We start from the raw sequence: 16,202 nt of genomic DNA on the forward strand, positions 1-16,202 counted from the left end.
TTATGACACTGAGCTAATAATGTGCAGAAACAGCAGATGCGTCACCTGACACAATGAGTGTTGGTTTCTTCCCTTTTTCCCTGCAGCACCAAAACACATTTAACAGGCAAACAGAACATATGACAAAATGGATACACTCAGAACAAAGAAAGAGAAAAAAAAAGAATAAAAAAGGAGAAAGGTTGGAGGAAAAAAGATTGGAGAATGACAAGAACAGGAAATGCAAAGAGAAAAGTCGAGTTGTGTAACTGTGTGTGTTTCTTCTCCACGAGAAGAGTTATCTTTAATCAGGAAAGAACAGAATGAGCATAAGGCACCGGAGCCCAGATCATAAATAAGGTCCCGGGTTGTTCTGAAAAGCCTGGGTTCAATTCTTGACTCTACGATATCCAGTCATGTCACCTATCTCTCTAAACTGTTCTCCCAACTGAAAACCACAGATAATGGTCACTACTTATGAAACAGGAGTTTCTAGTAAGGCTCAAATGAGATATGAGAAAACATTTTGCAAATGGTAAAGCACTTTTACAAATGTAAAGTACTGTTATTTTACCAATAATTATAACACAGGAGATCAAATTTACCGACCCAAACTGTTTATATGCCACAGTAATAAAATGCACTGGAGTGCATATGTAATCTCGAAATTACTGCGAGTGAATTAGTATTGCAGTGAATGGAAGAGATGGAAAAACCAAAATAAAGCAAATGCCTCAATTTTCAAGAATGAGTGAACACATTCCAGAAACAGTAAATAAACATTTCTGTCAGAATTCTTCAGAAGGCTTGATCACATTTAAAAAGAAAGCAGCACAGGGGCTCCTGGGTGGGGCTAAGTCGGTTGAGCTTCCCGCTCTTGACTTCCACTCGGGTCCTGATCTCACGGTTCATGACGAGCCCTGCATGGGGATCTGCGCTGACAGCATGCAGCCTGCTTGGGATTCTCTCTCTCTGTCCCTCTCCAGCCTCTCTCAAAAATAAATAAATAAACTTAAAAAAAAAAAAAGGCAGCATAGGTAGCTGATGGGCTGAGTTGGTAAACAGGGATATTCATTGGACACCATGTTACATTTTGATTTAAAGAGGAATCTGATGGCCTCTTGATAGCCTTGTGGAAAAACGTAGACAAGAAGTTATAATGTTTTTTAATACCCAGAGGATATTAGATAACTCTCCAACTCATTAAACATTTATTGAGCATTTAATATATGCCAAGTACTGGGTGAAGTGTTAAGGTATGATAATAAAATAAAATAGCTGCTTTCAAGGAATTCACAGCCTAACCAAGGGGCCAGCTGACCTACAGATGAAGCACAAGAGAAGTCAGGGGCGGAAACAAGATCGGACAGGGAAGCATGAAGGAGATGATATTTGACTTGGATCTTGAGACATGAGAAAACACTGTCGCTTGGGGAACGGGTTAAAAGCACAAGGGGTAAGGGGAGCCTGGGTGGCTCAGTCGGTTAAGTGTCCGACTTCCACTCAGGTCATGATCTCGCGGTTTGTGAGTTCGAGCCCCACGTCGGGCTCTGTGCTGACAGCTCAGAGCCTGGAGCCTGCTTCGGATTCTGTGTCTCCCCCTCTCTCTGCCCCTCTCCCACTTGCACTCTGTCTCTCTCTGTCTCTGCCTCAAAAATAAACACTAAAAAGCACAAGAGGTAAGAGGAGGAAGCTAATGCTTTAGGGCTTGTTACGAGAAAGGAGCTCTAGGGATAAACAAGAATGAAAACACTAAGGATTAAAAGTGGCAAATCATATTTGAAGCATTTCTCCACTCTGAATGCTACGCAATTTAAAGAGAAATTTGGCAAGCTGGAATATGTCCGCAGAAAAGTGACCAGGTATCAGATGAGCAAAGATCATCAAAAGAATGTGCAGTGTTTAAACTGGGGGCAGGGGGTAGATGGGGGGGGGGGGGGTTGTAGATTTGTATGATCTTCCTGAATAGTCATTCCTTCAGAAACTTGTTTTATCTTCACCTGAATGTTAAATTAGCACCGGCAGGTACAGTAGCATCTGGAACCTGCAGGACAATGAACACTCTCCTAGCTAAACAAAGAACTGATTAAGTAGACAAATCTTGAGATTCCCAAACTTAGGTGGAAGCAATAAATACCATTCCATCAGCTTCAGCAGTGATCAGGACAATGCATCAGCTCTAGCTTTCTGTATGGTGGTCAGGAGCCTCATGCATTGGGGAAATTGAGAGAATGAAAACAAAAGAAAAGGAAAAAAATAGAAAGACAATTACTTCCACAGAACCTTCAACTCCACAGCTCAAAGTCCCCCCTCAAATTCACTTAAAATGAAAACTATGAGAGAAACTCAGGTACTAATCTTGATTTCACAACTTATCACTCTTCTGTGTAATTCTTTCTTTAATCATAAACACCCATGGAAACATATTCAGGTGTCTATTAGTCACTCACTCACTGACAAAGTCCAATATTACTATGTAATTTTGAGTTGGACCCCAACTTTCATATGTAAGTTTTCCAACATGCAAAAGTAGACAGGATACAATCATTCCCCCAGTACCCATGACCCAGGGTCAACAATTATCATAGCCAATCTCATTTCATTTGCTTCATACTTCATTTCACCAAATGTCCCATCAGTCCTCATATTTCCCTGATTGTCTCCTAAATGCATCCCTAGGACTGATTTGTTTGAAGCAAGACCCAAACCAGATCCACACATTGTATTTGGATGCCAAATCCCTCACATCTCCCTATTCCATAACTTTTCTCTCTCCTTTTTATTTTCACCTGAATTATTCCCCACAATCCCTCATATTTAGAAGATGTTCAAACCTTTAGAAATGAGTTGAAAGAATAATTCAATGAACACTGCTTACCCTTCACCTACAGTCACCAGTTGTTAACATTTTGCCTCATTTCTCACGTATGAATTTTTGATGAACCATTTGAAAATTAAGTTGCAGGCATGACACTTTCTTCCTAAATTCTTTGTCAAGTATCTCCTATGGATAAGAACATTCTCCTACATAACTACAATAACATTATCACATCTAGAAAATGAACACTAATTTATAATAGCTAATGTCAATTGAATTTTTAAATTTAAAATTTTTAAATTTCCCTGATGGTCCCAATAACATCTTTCATAGGGTCACGTACTGCATTTGGTTATTATGTTTGTGTCATTTAATCTAGAACTGTCCTTGTGACTTCTTTGGTTTCCCTTTTTGAAGAGTCCAGATCAGTTGGCTTAAGTACACCCCACATTCTATGTTATTTTGATGATTTCCTCATGATTAGATCCAGGTTACACACTTTTAGAAGGAAAGCACAGAGGTAATGTTTGTGTACTTCTTTTTGCACGTAATAACAGTTTGTACCGTCGTGTTCAATTTGGTCACGTGGCTTCTAAAAGGTGGTGTCAGCCAGATCTCTCCACCCTAAAGAAACATGGTTTCTCTTGCAATGTATGTAATGGCAGGACAGGGATGGTGGGAGTGGGCGTGAAGCTGTCAGACCCCAGGTAAGGAGCCTGTTGCCCACCAGCCTTTTGCCCAGTGATCTTCACATTCGTTGCTGACCACGCCTGAACCAAGTATTACATCAGGAACTGCAGAATGTTGATTTTTCTCAGTATGTAATTTCTTCTACATTTACTTTGTGGCATTGTCTTGTAAAGAGGAACTTTCTCTCCCCTTTTAGGAATCTTTAACATCCTTATTCTTTATGATGTTCAAATTGTCCCATATTTGGCCACGAGGTATCCCTTCAAGTTGGCCCCTGTGTCTTATATATGCCCCTTTGTCTATACAACCTTAAAAATACTGCTTTTCCTTTCTAATTAGCAAAGACATACATATTCACTGCAGAATATTTTTAAACAGAAAACTGCAAAAAAGGGGAGGTTTCTATGTTACCCCATCTAAAAATAATTATTAACATTTTGACCTTCTTTCCAGGAAATAGATAGAAAGATAGGTAGTTGGGTGAGTAGATAAGTCGGTAGGTAGATAGGTGATAGAATTTTGTATCTGATGTTTTGTTACATAAAAATAGAAACATAATATAGAGCATACCAAATTTTCACCAAATTTACTTCCAAAGCTATTATTTCCCAACTCATGAAATACAGTTCTATGACATTATTTTTAATGACTATGACACAAATATTGATATGGATATACCATAATTTACTTCACTAATGCCCTACAGTTAGGCATTTATTTTGCCCCCAACTTCTTTGATTATCAGCAAGATTATTTTATGTTTTCTAATTATTTAGAGGTACTCTTTTATGAACTGCATTTTCATGTCCTTAGTTAATAAACGTTATCTGTTTCTTACTGAGTATGTAATCTTTTTAATTTTGTTTATGATAAACTCTGACATAAAAGTCTGAATTTTTAGAAATTTTTCTAGGCACATGTATCCATCTTTTATTTTCTACTTTCTGCTCTTGATGATACATTTACATCAATCTTTCCCACTCCAAGTTTACGTAAATATTCATCTTTGTTCTATTACATTTTATTCCCCAGTTCATCTAAAATTTTATTTTGGTATCATGTATTGGTTAAGCATCTAACTAGATTTTTTTTTTCCACGTGGAAAACCAGTCATCCCAAATCTATTAATGGAATAATTTGCCAATTCCCCACTGTTTTGAAATACTTTCTTTATATATAAGTGATAACAAATAATGAGGCCTGTTATTGGACTTTCTGTTTTTTCCACTAAGGTTGATGTGTAAATTCTTCATTGTCTTCTTTTCCAGTATCTTTTTTTTTTATTATATTCAGTAGTTGTGAATTTTTCCTTTATATGATTTATATTTTTATATTCTCATTTTGTTGCAGAGACATTTCTGAACACCACCACATAAAAGGACTTTCTTATGTAAGCTCTACACCCAACACGGGGCTCAAAACGACCCAAGCAGCAAGAGTCACATGCTCTACTGAGCCAGCCAGGTGCCCCAAAGATCTCCGTTTGTTGATGTCTTTGATTCTTCTCATGGTGGGCTAAAATTGGTTGTTCCAATAAATTTTCTTTTCTTTTCAAGAGTGCTGAGTACTAAACAAGGAGCTTGACATATATCATCTCTCCTTAACCTTTATAACAGTCTTATGAAGTAAATAATATTTTCTCTAGTTTTTAGAGAAACTAAGTGTTCAAGATATTAAATAACTGGTCCAGGTTTACACAGCTTGGATGCTGTGCTGCCTAAATTTTACCTCAGGTCTACACAGAGTTCAGATACATGGGTGTTAGATACTTTGCCAGCTCTTGTGGATCTAAGAAAGACCTTCTATTGTCTTTACACATCAGCAGTTTGGCTTGATGAGAATTACTGGATTACAGTCCTTTCCCACAGATGTTTATAGTTCACATGTGTTTTAGTTAGAAATGAGTTTAACTGGGGCACCTGGGTGGCTCAATTGTTTGAGCGTCCGACTTCGGCTCAGGTCACGATCTCACGGCAGGTCTGTGGGTTGGAGCCCTGCGTCAGGCTCTGTGCTACCAGAGTCTGGAGCCTGCTTCAGATTCTTGTCTCCCTCTGTCTGCCCCTCCCCTGCTCGCTCACTTGCTCTCTCTCTCTCAAAAATAAACAAACATTAAAAAAAAGAAAGTGGCACGCTGCCACACCCAACAAAAAGTAAGTAAGGAAATTCAGGTAGTTAATTAACAGCTTTTGCAACAGTCTTACCAGGTTATGTCTAAGTACCGGGTTTATATTTTTATCATTTTTGTTCAGGTCGTCAGCTCAGAAATATGTGCTATTATACCTGTAATCGTTGCTTTGGTTATATTTATTATGGTTTTATTTATATTTATTCTCACATTTGTCTTCTATATTACTCTTTGATTTTCTGTATTGTGATTCTATTCACCTCCATCTCTAACAGACTTTAAAAATCCAACATTTTCTTTGGATACTTTTCAAAAAGTAGATCTCATTTAGCTCATTTTTAATTTTTTTCTGCTTCCTTGCCAACTCCCTTCATGTTTCATACCTATTATTATTTTTGTATCTCACACCATGGAGAGAAATTTTCAAGAAAAAACAAAGTTTAAATACATAGAAAAGGAAAAAATAATAATATAACAAGTATCTGTATACATACCATCTGGAGCTGATAATTGTTAACATTTTCTTATATTTGTTTTGTTGGCTTAAAATTCAGCTAACCTCCCTGCCCTTAACTCTGGCATTCCCAAACACCTTTACTCTATTTCTCTTTTCTCTTTTCCAGAGAACTTATCACCTCCTAACATAATATGCAGTTTCCTTATACTTTACATCTGCTTCCCTGCCTGTGGCATACAAGGTCCATGAGGGCACGATCTTTGTTTTCAGTAATTATTCTCAGGTACCTAGGAGACTGCCCGAAATATAGTAGGCACTCAATAAATATTTGTTGAATGAATAAATGAAGGGAAAGTGTATTTTTTATATCTATTCATGTTTATATACAGACTTAGTCCATTCCTTTTAACTGCTATGTAGTTATCAGCAAACGTAGCTAACATTTTACTGTGTTCCAACACTATTCTCATGGCTTTACATTTCTCCTATAATGCTCAAATAGACCTGTGAGATAAGTACTGTATTGTTAGTAAGCCCTATGCTACAGATGAAGCAACTGAGAGCAGTGAGTGGATACAAAATCAAGGTACAGAAATTGGTTGTGTTTCAGGGCACCTGGGTGGCTCAATCGGTTAAGTGTCCCACTCTTTATTTCGGTTCAGGTCATGATCTCAGGGGTCCTGAGATTAAACCCCATGTTGGCTCCACCCTGGGCCTGGAGACTGGAGCTTGGTTAAGATTCTCTCTCCCTTTCCCTCTGCCCCTCCCGACTTGCACATACACTCTCTCTCAAATAAAAGAAAAGAAGTAAGTAAGTAAGTAAGTAAATAAATAAATAAATAAATAAATAACATTGGTTGTTTCTATATAGTAATAATAAAACATCTGAAAAAGAAATAAAGAAAACAATCCTGTTCACAACAGTGTTAGAAACAATAAAATATTTGGGAGTAAATTTAACCAAAGAGGTGAAAGATCTGTATACTAAAAATAAAAGACATAAAACATGGCATCAAAAACATAAAACATGGGTGGGGGGAGTAAAAAAAAATGTAGTGCTTTTATTTCATTTTTTTTAATTCCAAGATTTTATTTAAATTCAAGTTTGTTAACATATAGTGTGGTATTGGTTTCAGGAGTGGAATTTAGTGATTCATCACTTATATACCACACCCAGTGCTCATCCAAAAAAGTGCCTTCCTTAATACCCTTCACCTATGTAGCCCATCCCCTCACCCAACTTTCCTCTAGCAACCCTCAGTTTGTTCTCTTAAAAGTCTCTTAAGGTTTGCCTCCCTGTTTTTATCTTATTTTATTTTTCCTTCCCTTCCCCTATGTTCATCTGTTTTGTTTCTTAAATTCCACATATGAATGAAATCATATGGTATTTATCTTTCTCTGACTGACTTATTTTGCTTAGCATAATATACTCTAGTTCCATCCACATCATTGCAAATGGCAAGATTTAATCTTTTTTGATGGCTGAGTAATAGTCCATTGTGTGTGTACACACACACACATTCCATTGTGCGCACACACACACACACACACACTACTTCGTCTTTATCCATTCATCAGTTGATGGACATTTGGATCTTTCCCCCTTTTTTTTTTTTGAGAGAGAGGGGGTGGTGAGTGCCTGCATGCAAGCAGAGTAGGGGCAGAGAGAGAGAGAGGGAGAGAAAGAATCTTAAGCAGGCTCCATGCCCAGCACACAATCCCAAGACCATGAGATCATGATCTGAGCCAAAATCAAGAGCTGGACATTTAACTGACTAAGCCACACAGGCACCTCTGGGCTTTTTACGTAATTTGGCTATTGTTGATAGTGCTGCTATAAACATTGTATTTGCCCTCAGTATTTTTGTATCCTTTCAATAAATACCTAGTAGTGTAGTTGATGGGTCGTAGATTAGCTCTATCTTTAACTTTCTAAGGAAACTCCAGGCTGTTTTCCAAGTGGCTGTACCAGTTTGCATTCCCACCAACAGTGTAAGAGGGTTCCCTTTCTGTGCATCCTCGCCAACATCTGTTGTTACCTAAGTTGTTAATTTAGCCATTCTGACAGGTGCAAGGTGATATCTCATTGTAGTTTTGATATTATTTCCCTGATGGTGAGTAATGATGAGCATTTTTTCATGTGTCGGTCAGCCATTTGTATGTCTTCTTTGGAGAAATGTCTGTTTCTGTTTTCTGACCATTTCTTAGCTGGATTATTTATTTTTGGGGTGTTAAGTTTGATAAATTCTTTATAGATTTTAGGTTATTAGCCCTTTATCGGATATGTCATTTGCAAATATCATCTCCATTCTGTGTAGGTTTCCTTTTGGTTTGGTTGATTGTTTCCTTCACTGTACAGAAGCTTTTTATCCTGATGTAGTCCCAATAGTTCATTTTGCTTTTGTTTCCCCTGCCTCCAGAGACATATCTAGTAAGAAGTTGCTAAAGGTCAAAGAGTTGCTGCCTGTGTTCTCCTCTAGGATTTTGATGGCTTCCTGTCTTACATTGAGGTCTTTCATCCATTTTGAGTTTATTTTTGTGTCTGGTATAAGTGGTCCAGTTTCATTTTTCTGCATGTCACTGTCCAGTTTTCCCAACACCATTTGCTGAAGAGACTGTCTTTTTTCCACTGTATATTCTTTCCTCCTTTGTCAAAGATGAGTTGACCATTTACTTGTTCTATTTCTGGTTTCTCTATTTTGTTCCATCGGTATGAGTCTGTTTTTATGCCGGTACCATACTGTCTTGATGATTACAGCTTTGTAATACAGCTGAATTGTGAATTGTGTCCAGAATTGTGATGCCTCACACTTTGCTTGGCTTTTTCAACATTACTTTGGCTCATCAGGGTCTTTTCTGGTTTCATACAAATTTTAGAATTGTTTGTGCTAGCTCTGTGAAAAATCCTGGTGTTGACAGGGATTGCAAGATTTCTACACAGATTGCTTTGGATAGTATAGACATTTGAACAATATGTGTTCTTCCAATCCATGAACATGCAATATTTTTCCATTTCTTTGTGTCTTCAATTTCTTTCATAGGTGTTCTATAGTTTTCAGAGTACAGATCTTTTGCCGCTTTTGTTAGGTTTATTCCTAGGTATCTTATGGGTTTTGGTGCAATTGTAAATGGGCTTGATTCCTTGATTTCTCTTTCTGCTGCTTCGTCAATGGTGTATAGAAATGCAACAGATTTCTGTACATTGATTTTATATCCTGTGACTTCACTGAATTCATGTATCAGTTCTAGCAATTTTTTGATGGAGTCTTTCAGGTTTTCCATGTAAAGTATCATGTCATCTGCAAAGAGGGGAAGTTTGACTTCTTCCTTGCCTATTTGGATGCCTTTTCTTTTTGTTGTCTGGTTGCTGAGGCTGGGACTTCCAACACTATGTTGAACAATAGTGGTGAGAGTGGACATTCCTGTTGTGTTCATGACCTTAGAGGAAAGTTCTGTTTTTCCCCATGGAGGATGATATTAGCTGTGGGTCTTTTCTATATGGCTATTATGATGTTGAGGTATGTTCCTTCTTATCCCTACCTTTTTGAATGTTTTTATCAAGAAAGTGCTGTATTTTGTCAAATGCTTTTTATGCGTCTATTGAGGGAATCACATAGTTCTTATCCTTTCTTTAATTAATGTGGTGTATCACATTGATTGATTTGCAGATTTTGAACCACCCCTGCATCCCAGGAATAAATCCCACTTGATTGTGGTGAATAATTCTTTTAATGTATTGTTGGATTTGATTCGCTAGTATCTTGTTGAGAATTTTTGCATCCATATTCATCAGGGATATGGGTCTGCAATTCTTTTTTTGAGGTCTTTGGTTTTAGAATCAAGGTAATACTGGCTTCATAGAATGAGTTTGGAAGTATTCTTTCCATTTTGTTTTTTTGAACAGTTTCAAAAGAATGGGTATTAACTCTTCTCTAAATGTTTGGTATAATTCCCTTGGGAAGCCATCTGGCCCTGGACTTATTTGTTGGGAGATTTTTGATTACTGATCCAATTTCTTTACTGGCTATGAGTCTGCTCAAATTTTCTATTTTTTCCTGTTGCAGTTTTGGTAGTTCATATATTTCTCAGAATTTATCCATTTCTTCCAGACTGCCCAATTTGTTGGCATATAATTGTTCATAATATTTTCTTATAATTGTTTGTATTTCTGTGGTGTTGGTTGTGATCTCTCCTCTTTCATTCGTGATTTTGTTTATTTGGGTCTTTTTTCTTTCCTGTTTGATAAGTCTGGCTAGGGGGTTATCAGTAAAGTCCAAAGCCAGCAGAAGAAGGGAAATAATAAAGATTAGAGCAGAAATAAATGACATAGAATAAAATAGAAAATGTAGTGTTCTTAGAATGTGTTAGAACTTAAGTGATTATCATCTGAAAAATAAATCCATATATATATATAGACCTATATATATATATAGGTCTACATATAAGAACCCCATCATAACCACAAATAAAAAACCTACAATAGAAACATTAAAAAAATGAAGAGAAAGGCCCCAAAACACTAAAGAAAACCATCAAACAACAAGAGACCAAGAAACAGAGAACACAAAAACAACCAGAAAAAAAAAATGTAAATGGCAGTAAGTACATACCTACCAATAATTACTTTAAATGGGCTACATGCTCCAATAAAATTACATAGGGTGGCTGAGTGGATTTTTGAAAAATCTATAGGGGGAGCCCAGGTGGCTCAGCTGGTTGAGCGTCTGGCTCTTGATTTCAGCTCAGGTCATGATCTCCCAGTTTTGGGATTGAACTCATCAGACTCTGTACTGACAGTGTGGAGCCCGCTTGGGATTCTCTCTCTCCCTTTCTCTCTGACCCTCCCCTGCTCACAGAAGTGCCTTCGCTCTCACGCTCTCTCTCTCTGAAAATAAATATTTTATAACATATCTAGGGGCTCCTGGGTGGCTCAGCTGGTTAAGCGTCTGACTTCGCCTCAGGTCATCATCTTGCAGTCCATGCATTCAAGCTGCATGTCAGGCACTGTGCTGACAGCTCAGAGCCTGGAACCTGCTTCAGATTCTGTATATCCTTCTCTCTCTGCCCTTCCCCCACTCACACTCTTTCTCTCAAAAATGAACATTAAAAAGTATTTATAAAACTATATGCTGGGGGTGCCTGGGGTGGCTCAGTCGGTTAAGCGGCCGACTTCGGCTCAGGTCATGATCTCGCGGTCCGTGAGTTCGAGCCCCACATCAGCTCTCTGCTGACAGCTCGGAGCCTGGAGCCTGTTTCAGATTCTGTGTCTCCCTCTCTCTGACCCTCCCCCGTTCATGCTCTGTCTCTCTCTGTCTCAGAAAAAAATAAATAAACGTTAAAAAAAAAAAGACTTGAAAAAAAAAATATATGCTGCCTACAAGAGACTCACTTTAGCTCTAACAACACACAGACTGAAAATGAAGAGATGGAAAAAGACATTCCATGCCAAGGGAAAAGAAAAGAAAGTTGGAATAGCCATACTCATATCAAATAAAACCAACTTTGAAACAAAGACTGTAACAAAAGACAAAGGAAAGACATTATATAACGATAGAGGTGTCAATCCAAGAAGAAAACAGAACTTTCATAAATATTTATGCATCAAAATAAATAGAGGCGCCTAGAGGCGCCTGGGTGGCTCAGTCAATTAAGCACCCAACTTCGGTTCAAGTCATGATCTCACAGATCCTGAGTTTGAACCCCCATGGGACTCTGCTTACAGCTCGGAGCCTGCTTTGGATTCTCTGTCTCCCTCTTTCTCTGCCCCTCCCCCACTTGTGCTCACTCTCACTTTCTCTCTGTCTCAAAAATAAATAAGTAAACATTTTAAAAAAATAGGAGGACCTAAATAGATAAAGCAAATATTTACAGACAAAAAGGGAAAAACTGACAGTGATACAATAATACTGGGGACTTTAATGCCCCACTTACATCAATGAATAGATCATCCACACAGAAAATCAATAAAGAAACATTGGCCTTAAACAACACATCAGACCAGATGGGTTTAATATACAGAACATTGCATCCAAAAACTGCAGAATATACATTCTCTTCAAGTGCGCATGGGACACTCTCATAGATATATCATATGTTAGGCCACAAAACAAGTCTCAATAAATTCAAGAAGACTTAAGTCATATCAAGCATCTTTTCTGATAACAACGGCATGAAGTTAGAAATCAATTAAGAGAAGAAAACTGGAAAAAACACAAACATTTGGAGACTAAACAGCATGCCACTAACCAAGCAATGGGTCAATGGATACATCAATAAGAAAATCAAAAAATACCTTGAGACAAATTAAAATGGAAATACAACTTTCCAAATCTATGGGATACAGCAATAGCTATTCTAAGAGGGACATTCATAGCAATACAGACATATTTCAAGAAATAAGAAAAATCCCAAATAAACAATCTAAATTTACACCTAAAGGAACTAGAAAAAGAAGAAAAAAACAAGACCCAAAGGTAGTAGTAGAAGCAAGGAAATAATTAAGCTCAGAGTAGAGATAAATGAAATAGAGACTAAAAGGGATAATAGAAAAGATCAATGAAAGTAACAGCGGGTTCTTTGAAAAGACACAAAATCAATAAACTTCATCAAGAAAAAAAGATTTATCAGACTCCCCCAGAAAACAAGAGAAAGGACCCAAATTAATAAAATAAGATACTAAAGAGAAGTTACAACCAACATCACAGAACTGCAAAGAATTATAAGAGACTATCACAAATAATTATATGCCAACAAACTGGACAACCCAGAAGAAATGGACAAATTCCTAGAAACACACAACCTTCCAAAACTGAATCAGGAAGAAACAGAAAATCTGAATAGACCAATTACAAGTTATGAAAATGAATCAGTAATTTAAAAACTCCCAAAAAACAAAATTCCAGGACCAGCTTCACAGGTGAATTTTACCAAACACTTAAAGAAGAGTTAGTGTTTATCCTTCTCAAATTGTTCCAAAAATTAAAGAGGAAGTAACAGTTCCAAACTCATTTTATCCTGATAGCAAAATCAGACAAAGACACCACAAAAGAAAGAAAATCTCAGGCCAGTATCCCTGATGAACATAGATGCAAAAATCCTCAACAAAATATTAGCAAACCACATTTGACAATATATTAAAAAGATCAAACACTATGGTCAAGTGGGATTTATTCCAGGGATGCAAGGATGGTACACCATCGGCAAATCAATCAATGTGATATGCCACATTAACAAAGTAAAGAATAAAAATCATATGACCATCTAATTAGAGAATAAGCTAACTTATTAGTTACAGAATAAGCACTTGACGAAATTCAACATCCATTTTTATCCTCGTGGCCACTAGGCACCATGATAGCTAGCCTGTGTGGCCCAAGCAAGGTCTTTCAGGCATTAGGCTGGGCAGCCCTCCTTGGGGTCCCAGACATGAGGCCAAGAACACAGCTGAAAGTGGAGGCCTGGTATGTGGATCCTGGAGGGAGACCATAGGATGAGATGGTCCAGGCCCCAGGGGGGATGGGAAGAACCTGCAGCAGGAGGGCCAAATTGTAGGTGGCCCTTGTCTCACTCCAGTGCTTGCCTTGGTTTGTACCTTCAACATCCATTTATAATTCAAAACTTCCAAAAAGGGACATAATACCTCAACATAATAAAGGCCATATATGATAAATCTACAGCATGATAAACATCATGCTCAATGGTGAAAAGCTAAAAGCTTTCCCTCTAAGATCAGGAACAAGACAAGTTCTTGCCCCTCTTGCCACTTTTATTCAACAGAGTGCTGGAACCCCTAGCTACAGCAATCAGACAAGAAAAATAAAATGGTTGGTTCAAATTGTTAAGGAAGAAGTAAAACTATCACTATTTACAGATGACATGATACTATATAAAGAAAACCCTAAAGACTCCACCAGAAAAAACTATCAGAATAAATGAATTCAGTAAAGTTCCAGAATACCAAATTAACATGCAGAATTGGTTACATTTGTATATACGAATAATGAGCTATCAGAAAGAAAAATGAAGAAAACAATCTTATTTACAACCTCATCAAAAAGAATAAAATACCTGGGGATAAATTTAACATAGTAGGTTAAAGACCTGTACTCTGAAAACTGTAAAAAGATTTTATTGATGAAAGAAATTGAAGACAACACAAATAATGGAAAGATACAATGTGATCATGGGTTGGAAGAGTTAATATTGTCAAAATGTCTATACTACCCAAAGCGATCACAGATTCAATACAATCCCCATCAAAATACCAATAGTATTTTTCACAGAACTAGAACAAATGATATTAAAATTTGTATGGAACACCAAAAGACCCCAAATAGCCAAAGCAATCTTAAGAAGGAAAAACAAAGCTGGAGGTATTATTCTCCCTGATTTCAAGCTACACTACAAAGCTGTATTAATCAAAACAATATATTACCGGCACAAAACAGACACATAGATCAATGAAATATAATAGAGAGCCCAGAAATAAACCCACATTTGTATAACCAATTAATCCATAACAAAGGAGGCAAGATATACAATGGAGAAAAGACAGTCTCTTCAATAAATGATGCTGGAAAAACTGGACACCATATGCAAAAGAGTGAAACTGGACCATTTTCTTACACCATACATATACATAAACTCAAGGTGGATTAAAGACTTGAATGTAACACCTGAAATCATAAAACTCCAAAAAGAAAATATAGGCAGTAAGCTCTTTGACATCATTCTTAGTAATATTTTTTTGGACTCGTGTCCTTAGGCAAGGGCAACAAAAGCTGTACCAAACAAATGTAATTACATCAAAGTAAAAATCTTTTGCACATTGAGGGAAACCGTCAACAAAATAAAAAGGCAAATCTACTGAATGGGAGAAGGTATTTGCAAGTCATACATCCAGTAAGAGGTTAATACCCAAAATGTATAAAGAACTTACACAACTTATTATAAAAAAAAAAAATCTCATTTAAAAATGGGCAGAGGACTTGAATAGATTGTTCTCCAAAGAAGACCTACACTAACATGAAACAGGTGAAACATGAAAGGTGCTCAACATCACTAATAATCAGGGAAATGTAAATAAAACCATAATGAGATATCACCACACACCAGGCAAAATGGCCATTATCACAAAGAAATAAAAGATTTTAATTTTTTTAGTAAGGTAAGATGTGGATAAAAGGACCCTCAGACACTGCTGGTGGGATTTTAAGTTGGTGCAGCCACTGTGAAAAATCGTATGGAGGTTCTTCAAAAAACTAAAAATAGAACTACCATATGATCCAGCCATTCCACTTCTGGAAGAAAACAAAAACACCAATTTGAAGAGATATATGCATCACCATGTTCACTGCAGCATTTTTTACAATAGACAAAAAATGAAACCAGCCGAAGCGTCCATAAACAGATGAATGTATAATGAAGATGTGGTGTATATATGAAATATTAGCCGTAAAAAGAATAAAATCTTCCCATTTGTGACAACATGGATGGACCTAGAGGCTATAATGCTAAGTGAAATAAGTCAGACAGAGAAAGACAAATACAAAAATGATTTCACTTATATGTGGAATCTAAACAACAAAACAAATGTCATATGTCAATGATATCTCATTAAAGCTGGAAGAAAACAAAGACCCTTGAGTGCTACAGCTAGATTAAAACCTAGACTTCCGGCCCCAGAGCTGCACACTAAACCACTACGCGTGAGTGCTATAAAACAAACAAACCACATTCATTTATCCTTTTCTCTAGTGACATTTAGGTTGTTTGCAGTTTTCCTTACTATGAACAAGTTTCAATGAACATCATTGTGCCCATCTCCCTTCGCATGCATACGTTGAACGTTTCCTGAGGCTAGATACATCAAGAGGAGTAGCTATGGGATCCTTTTTTGTTTTTTGAAAGAACAGAGCAGGTGTTGTTTAAAAGTTTCTTCCTTTCAGAAAAATGTTTTTCTCTGATAGAATATATGTTCCATGAAGGCAGGAATGTTTTGTTCACTGCTGTATTCTAAGCAAATAGAAGAATGTCAAGCACATGAGACATACTCAATAAACACCTGCTGAAGATATGAATGGTTCTGGAATATTAAGCTCTATTTCCTTAGTTATGCAAACTCATTTTATATA

At 37.0% G+C, this 16,202-nt stretch overlaps 1 protein-coding gene across 5 annotated transcripts in view; it reads right to left on the bottom strand.

The window, feature by feature from the left end:
* The window catches only part of N4BP2L1 (NEDD4 binding protein 2 like 1), a 40,337-nt gene that overhangs the window by 9,614 nt on the left and 14,521 nt on the right, over window positions 1-16,202 (bottom strand). The window lies entirely within an intron of this gene.

Source organism: Acinonyx jubatus, chromosome A1 (genome assembly GCF_027475565.1).
Source record: "Acinonyx jubatus isolate Ajub_Pintada_27869175 chromosome A1, VMU_Ajub_asm_v1.0, whole genome shotgun sequence".
NCBI classification, from domain to species: domain Eukaryota; kingdom Metazoa; phylum Chordata; class Mammalia; order Carnivora; family Felidae; genus Acinonyx; species Acinonyx jubatus.